Source organism: Nicotiana tabacum, chromosome 20 (genome assembly GCF_000715075.1).
Source record: "Nicotiana tabacum cultivar K326 chromosome 20, ASM71507v2, whole genome shotgun sequence".
In the NCBI taxonomy this organism is placed as follows: Eukaryota; Viridiplantae; Streptophyta; class Magnoliopsida; order Solanales; family Solanaceae; genus Nicotiana; species Nicotiana tabacum.
The window spans coordinates 82651978-82659860 of NC_134099.1; the positions used below are offsets into that span (position 1 = coordinate 82651978).

General features: G+C 35.5%; 1 long non-coding RNA gene across 1 annotated transcript; it reads left to right on the forward strand.

Moving 5' to 3' along the window:
- Window positions 1-4006: 4006 nt before the first annotated feature.
- Window positions 4007-7134, forward strand: LOC142174923 (uncharacterized). The gene is made up of 2 exons (XR_012704043.1): window positions 4007-4833; window positions 6877-7134. It is a non-coding gene; the product is annotated as an uncharacterized LOC142174923 (long non-coding RNA).
- The last annotated feature ends 749 nt before the right edge of the window (window positions 7135-7883 follow it).

The following is a 7883-nucleotide window of genomic DNA, read 5'->3' on the forward strand; positions in this document are numbered from 1 at the left end:
ATAACAAGTAAAGACATGAATTCGAATAAGGTATGTAACAGAAGTAAATCAAGTAAGAATGTAGGTGTATTAATAACAGAGAAGGTAAAGACATAGCTATAATTATAACATGCCAAAGGGAAATCACATAAGTAATTACGTAGGGAACTCAAACAGAAGTATCGTACAAGATAACTAACATTAATAGAAACCAAAGTAAAAAGACATGTAAGTACTCAAGGAATGAGAAGTCATAACAAAAAATCCAACTTCCTTTCCTTTCGCACGGTAATAACCAACAAACCAATCTCATTTCAAACGGCACGGAAATACTTAAGTGCCAACATCATATCAACCGCACAGAAATAACCCTCATGCCGAACATAGCCCTAAGGCCCCAATCCTCACATATATTACGGATAAATAAACTCAGGTAGCATGACCATAACAGGTATAATTGAATGTTCATGGTACTACAGTTAATTAAATATGTAAGCAGTCCAAAAATAACACATTAAATACTTTTTAAGATGTCATATGTTCTAACATGATTTTTAATATAGTTAATTGAGTTTATTAGTCATAAAATTAAATAAAGCATAAGTCAAAGAATCACCAAGTTCATTAAAGCACAAGGAAAGCATAAATTTCCCCTCCCGAGCATGGAAAACCCTGGCACATCCATATACGTTTGTCACCTCGTATGTGCACCACCCTGCCTATGGCAAACAATATCATTTAGTAGGAAAAATTCCCTCAACAAAGCCAAGCAAGACACTTACTTCAAACAAGCCAAATCGATACACTAAAAGCGTCATCCCGCACAAATCAACCTTCGAACGGCTCAATACTAGCCAAAAGCAACCCAAAATCATCAAATTATGCCATAGGAAACAAACCCAAATGATAAAGGTCGAATCTTTAATAAAATACTCAAAGTCAACCCAAAGGTCAACCCGGACTCGCACTCCGAAATCCGACAAAACTCACATATTCAGATAACCCATTCGAAAACAAGTTCAACCATACTAACTTCACTCAAATACGACTCTGAATCGATGTTCAAATCTCAAATCTTCAATTTAGAAAAGTTTTGACAAAACGCCCAAATTTCTCTTTTAAATTCCTTAACTTAAAGGCCAAAATCGAAGATGGAATCATGGAATATAACTAAAACAATGTCAAAAATACTTACCCCAATCCATGTGGTGAAAATATCCTCCAAAATTGTCCAAATACGAGCTTCATAACTCAAAATGTGATAAAAAGACCAAAACCTTTGAAATAGAGTACTTTATAATCACTGAACAAGGATACTCTTCGTAAACACGGAACAACCATGGCTTTCACGTTGCACAAATTACACTACCCCAAATTAACAGTGCACATTCACGGCACAAGCCTCGCGACTGTGATAAACATATCTGTCATACCTACGCAAACACAGAAAAAACATCACGTACGTGAGGAGGAAACTGTCGACTTGCCCAGTCCATCCCAACACTACGTGAATGCGTAGAAGCAGACGTGAATGCGAAGAAAACCAGCCCCAAACTCTACGTGAATGCGGTCGACCTGTCGCGAATGCGATGAAGAAGATCACCTAGCTCGAAGAATCACTATGTGATCGCAACCACAGCTTTGTGATCACGAAGAACAACTGAAACACCAGAGATTAGTAATGCATGAAACTACGAAATGGTCTGAAATCATTCCAAACACACCCGAGCCCTTCGGGACCGCATTCGAATATACCAACAAATCCAAAACATAAAACGGATCTACTCGAGGCCTCAGATCACACATAATAACATCAAAACCACGCATCACACCTCAAATCAAACTTAAGAAACTTTTGAATGTTCAATTTCCAAATCCGCGTCGAATGATATCAAATCAACTCGGAATGACCTTTAATTTTGCACACAAGTTCCAAATGACATAAAAAACCTATTCGAACTCCTAGAACTACAGTATGAATCTGATATTATGAAAGTAAACTCCTGGTCATACTTATGAACATCTCAAACCTTCAGATTGCAAATTTTTGCCAAATAGTATCTAAACCTTCTAGAAATATCCAAATGCAAATACAGGCATACGCCCAAGTCAAAAATCACCATCCATACCTACCAGAATTATAAAAACTCTGATCCAAGGTCAAATACACAAAGGTCAGCCAACTTGAAGCTTCCTATTTAAGATTCGTTCTTCCAAATCAATATCAAACAACTCAAAAACCAAAACCGACCAACGCAAGTTATAATACACCATATGCAGCTACCCACAACCTCAAACTGCCGATCTGAATGTAAATGCTCAAAATGACCGATCAGGTCATTACAATCAATTGACCAATCCACATTAAATATTTGTTTCTCTTTTGGTATATTTTTGTTTTGTTGTCTAATGTATCGTCAAGAATTCTTGATTATTGCATGGGAACAGGTTCATCTTCAAAGTATTTTTCCTTTTCAATATCTTTCTATTGAAGCTTCCCTCATTCCTTTTATCGAACATAATGATATGAATTAAGCTTTAATGAGTTCTAATATGCTATGTCAAGCAGTTCCTCTTTCTCGCTCTGAGAAATGCATTGTTAGAACTGGGTTGGAACGACAAGCAGATCTAGATTTAGGGGCTCTTGATATAGTTGATTGCGTGGGACGGGTCATTTATACCAATACTGACAAGATTCTTTTAGCAGGTAATGGAGATATTCTAAGCATCCATTAGTTATATATCAACGTTTAAATAAAAATACTTGTATGCATCAAAAACTCCAGGTTCCTCGGGGTAAATGAATTAAAAAGGGACAAATTTTAGTGGATGGTGCTGCTACAGTTGGTGGCAAACTTGCTTTGGGAAAAACGTATTAGTAGCTTATATGTCGTGGGAGGGTTACAATTCTGAAGATGCAGTACTTATTTTCGAGCGTTTGGTATATAAAGATATTTATACTTCTTTTCACATACTAAAAATATGAAATTCAGACTCATGTGACAAGCCAAAGCCCTGTAAAAGTAACTAATGAAATGCCGCATTTAGAAGCCCATTTACTCCGCAATTTAGATAAAAATGGAATTGTGATACTGGGATCTTAGGTAGAGACGGGTGATATTTTAGTAGGTAAATTAACACCCCAGGTTGTGAAAGAATCGTTGTATGTCCCAGAAGATAGATTGTTATGAGTTATACTTGGTATTCAGGTATCTATTTCAAAAGAAACTTGTCTAAAACTACCTATAGATGGCAGGGGTCGGGTTATTGATATGAGGTGGATCCAGAAAAGAGGTGGTTCTAGTTATAATCTCAAAATGATTCGTGCACATATTTCACAAAAACGTGAAAACAAAGTAGGCGATAAAGTAGTTGCAAGACACAGAAATAAAGGTATCATTTCCAAAATTTTGCCTAGACAAGATATGCCTTATTTACAAAAAGGAAGATCCATTGATATGGTCTTTAACCCATTAGAAGTACCTTCACGAATGAATGTAGGACAAATATTGGAATGTTCACTAGGGTTAGCAGGGAGTCTGCTAGACAGACATTATCGAATAGTATATTTTGATGAGAGATATGAACAAGAAGCTTCGAGAAAACTTGTTGTGAGCACGTGATTTTTTCCCTATGTGAAATACTCATACAAATTAAAGAAATAGATTTTTTCCAAATTGTTTCCAATTTTATAGGATTGTTTGTAGATTTTCGTTAATTGTTTGCATTTTTTGTGCATGCCTAATTCTGTTAAAATCATGAAAAAATGAAAAACAAATAGCATGCATTGCATTTAGATTTTGTGTTCATATTTTAGGATTAATTTTAGATTTTTTGGAATTATTTTAGAAAAGAAATTAATATTTTTGGCTAAATTGCAAGAAGTATAGAATTAAAAGCCAAATTGAGCCCAAATTCGGATAGCCCATTTCCCTTAGCCCACATAACCCCCATATGATTTATAACCCTAAAACCTAATTAATTCTAGATATAGATAAAACCCCTAGACCCTAAGGACTCTTCCGCCGTTTTCAACAAAAAAACGACCCCCCTCCCCCCTCCCCCGATCGAATCATCTGCTTCTTCTCTGAAGAAAGCAGCCATTCCATGGTTTTTTCTTAACAAAAAATACACCCATCAGCAGCCATCTTCAACGACTTTCCTCTACACACATGAGAAAGATGGAAAAAACCTAGACTAGACCTAACGTTGATAACACCTAAGACCTAAAGGAGGAGTGATTTCTTCCTGATTTGAAGCAAAAACACAAAGAACAGAGGCTCTCATCTCTTTGAACATAGAGAAGCGGTAGCCAAATCTCTCATTTTTTTAGAGACTCAATGCCATCTCTCGTTCGCCCAACAGCCTTGAACAACCATTACACACACAACCGTTTCTGATTTGGAAGACACCCCAAAACTTCTTTTCTTGCCTCTACTGAAGAGGCTCTCACTTCTGCCTCTCTCTTCTCTGCTCTGATCTTATCTCCATCACATATTTGGAGTGAGCAAGCTCCAACTGTGCAGTCATGGCTCTGGTTTTGCACTCTGGAAGTAGCAACAAAACAGTGAGGAGTCCAAAACTCGTTTAACATCCTTTTCTGGCGAATCTCGAGTTTTCTGGTTGAGTTTTGATGACTTTTTCCATTGGTTCCTTATCGAGTTCCGTTCATAGGTTCTGATTTTAGTTCGAAGTTGTTGTTCATTAGAGGACCATGACGCTATAACTGTTGTCAAGGCTGGTATTTTGAGGTTTTCAAAGCCAAACAAATACTGGATTGAAAGCTCACACAAAAGATATATACCTACCGTGGGGGATACTGTTCTTGGAATTGTGTTGGACACAAGAGCGAATGTAAGCATTTTAGTTCTTTTAAAACTGCTGCTTATTCTTCTTATTTATAGGTAATATCTCTACTTATTGTGAGTTCCTTATTTCTGATTTTTTTTTGAATGGTTATAAATACTTTGGTCCTAGCTGTGTCTTTAATTCTACTCACTGCAGCGTGAACTCTGTAGTAGCTACACTTCTAAGTTATTGAATACTATTTGCATTTATGAACTATTCTGAGTTGTTGAATACGTCCTTTAGGAATTGGGCTCGGCTAAATGCTTGAAATGATAAGTTAAAAAGGAATGAGCTTGACACTTGGTAAAAGTACTCTCTAATTATGTGCCTTTTCACACACAATCATCAAATTAGGGATTATATAACTCACTCACATCGTAGTTTGCTTTAGGCGCGACTTAATCTATCTGTGTACACATTCGCGTGACATAATTATAATCCTAAAAATAAAGTCGGGGTAAGCGTTCGCGCAACTTCGGCCAAAATTTCTTAATAATAGTAAAGCGTGATTAATCGTGGACACATACGCGTGACATGATTTTTTATGGGTCAAATGGAATGAGTACAGGTATGTGTGACTCACTTTAGGATAATTGCTTAATTAAAAGCGGTAAAAGGTAAACACACATAGGTTCTAAAATAAATAATTAAACAATTTAATAAGCCAAGTATGATCAAAGCGACCATGCTAAAACCACAGAACCCGAGAATGCCTAACACCTTCTCTCAGGTTAACAGAATTCCATACCCCGATTTTTGCGTTCGCGGACTGTATAACAGAGTCAAACTTCCTCAATTCGGGATTTTAAACCGGAGACTTGGGACACGATAAATTATCCCAAGTGACGATTCTGAATTTGAAATAAATAATTATGTTTCGATTAAATTGGAAAAAACTCCCTTATATCCCTTGGGGGGTAGAAAAAGGAGGTGTGACAGCTCTGGCGACTCTGCTGGGGATAAGAACCCAAAATATCTGGTTCAGGGTTCAAGAATTCGAGCTTAGAATAATTTTTATATTTGGCTTTATTAGCTGGTATTATTCCATGTTTGGGCTTAATGTGCTAAATGCCACTTTTTACCGCTTTGATATTATCTGAACTGTATATAAACTGCTACGAAACCCTTCTCTTCTCATCTTCGGGGAAGTGCATGCTAGCGTAACTTCTTTTCTGTTAGTGTCATACCTTAAATTAGAAAGAGGCTCAGACAATTTACAAAGTCGGATGGCCTTTTGGTTCACGGTACGTAAACCTCCCCCCTCTCGGGCTCGAGTTGTCTGTCCGGGTACACCAAGTCTAGTATAATACACCCAGGTTTTAAACCTAGAATAACATGGACCCATGCCGAATCCCTAGTAGGAACGTTTGTTTGAATCAAATGCATTTGACTTAGGAGACTCAATACAGGGGTTGGGTCCGTCTAGGACAAGTGTACCCAAAAATAAAAGACTATCCTGTTGCATCTTATGTGCTACATGTTGCAATCTTCAAGGGTAAAAGGGGTCATTTGGCGGACCAATGAGGTTTGAGGATAAATGGAAAAAAAGGGTGAAGAGTAAAAAAAATAAAGGAAGTAGGACCTAGTTATGTTTTTCTTTCACATTTTCTTTTAAAGAAAAGAAAAAAACATGAAAATCCAAAAAGATTCTGCACTTCCCATCATTTTCAAAAATCAAAAAAAAATCCAAAAAGAGTTTACATTTCATCATTTTTTCTAAAAAGGACAAAAAATATATTTTCTCTAAATTAGTTGTTTTTTTATTCTCGCTCGTATCCAATCTTCTCGAACTACGCATACCTGATTCTCGTCTTTCGGGGCGTGATACGTAGGCAACCCACATAGGGTCCGGTCTTCCTAGTAAATCTTAGGTTCTTGGCTTTGCGGGGTCTTAGCCAAATTTTGCACTTCTAGCCATCTTTAGGCCGAATAAGCCATTTTGCAAAAATAGCCTCAATCATGTCTTGCATGTTGTCCAACAGGAAGTGTTATTGTCTCACATAGTGTTCTAGGTCTTTAACTTTATTTGATCTTAATTTTCTCATGCAGGTGTGGATCTACTAACCGGAGTTTGGGCATGACAGACGCCCTAGGACCATCCAGTTAGAGTCACTCATTCAGGAGTTTGCTTAAGGAGATTTTTTTTAGTTATTATGTTTTGAGTCTGTTGTTCTTTTTATGTCATCTTTACCTTCTAGTTTTGTACAGTAATATCGAGTCTTTTGTTATTGTACTTTCAATTTTGTATTTAAAAAAGGTGTTATAACTCAAAAATCCAAAAAATAAAAGAAGAGATTTTGTGTTTTATATCTCCGTTAGAAGTTTTCTTTAGAATATTAATATCTAGAACTCAAAATAAAAAATATTGCTTTTATATTTCCTTTAATATATTAAGACTAAAAATTCAAAAAAAAAAAGAATTTTCTTTTAGTACCTCTTTAAAATTTTCTTTAAGATATTGATTCCAAAATTCAGAAAGGATTTTCTTTTGAGGTTCTTCTTTGGGAAATATATATATATATATATATATATTCTTTTTATTTTCACTAGAATTTTAGGATATTGTACATAGACAAAAAAAACTCACTTTATCGTTTGCTTATCTTTAGAGTTTCTTCCTTAGGTAATCAAAAACTGAAATCCAAAAATATATTTTTACCTTGTTCATTTCTCGTTTCAAAATCTTTCTTCAGGGATATCAAATGAAAATTCAAAATATTTTTCTTTGGTTTATTCTTTAGATTTCCTTCCTACAAAAAAAGAAGAGAAAAAAAATCAAAAAATATTTTTCTCTTCTAGGAGTTTTTCTTTAATAATTTCCCATAGAGTATCTATTTCAAAAAGGGAAAAAGGAGAGAAAAAAAATATGCTCGTTAAGCTTGAGTCTAGAATAGGTTATAGAACATTAAGTCTAGAAAATTCAAAAAAAAGGATTTGGTTCTTTTATTTCTCTTCTCTCATCAGAGTAGTCATTAAGGTAAAACAAAAAGAAAAGAAAAGAAAAAAAAAGGAAAACGTTAGTTTGTTTACTTTATTCCCGATCTTTCCGAACTACG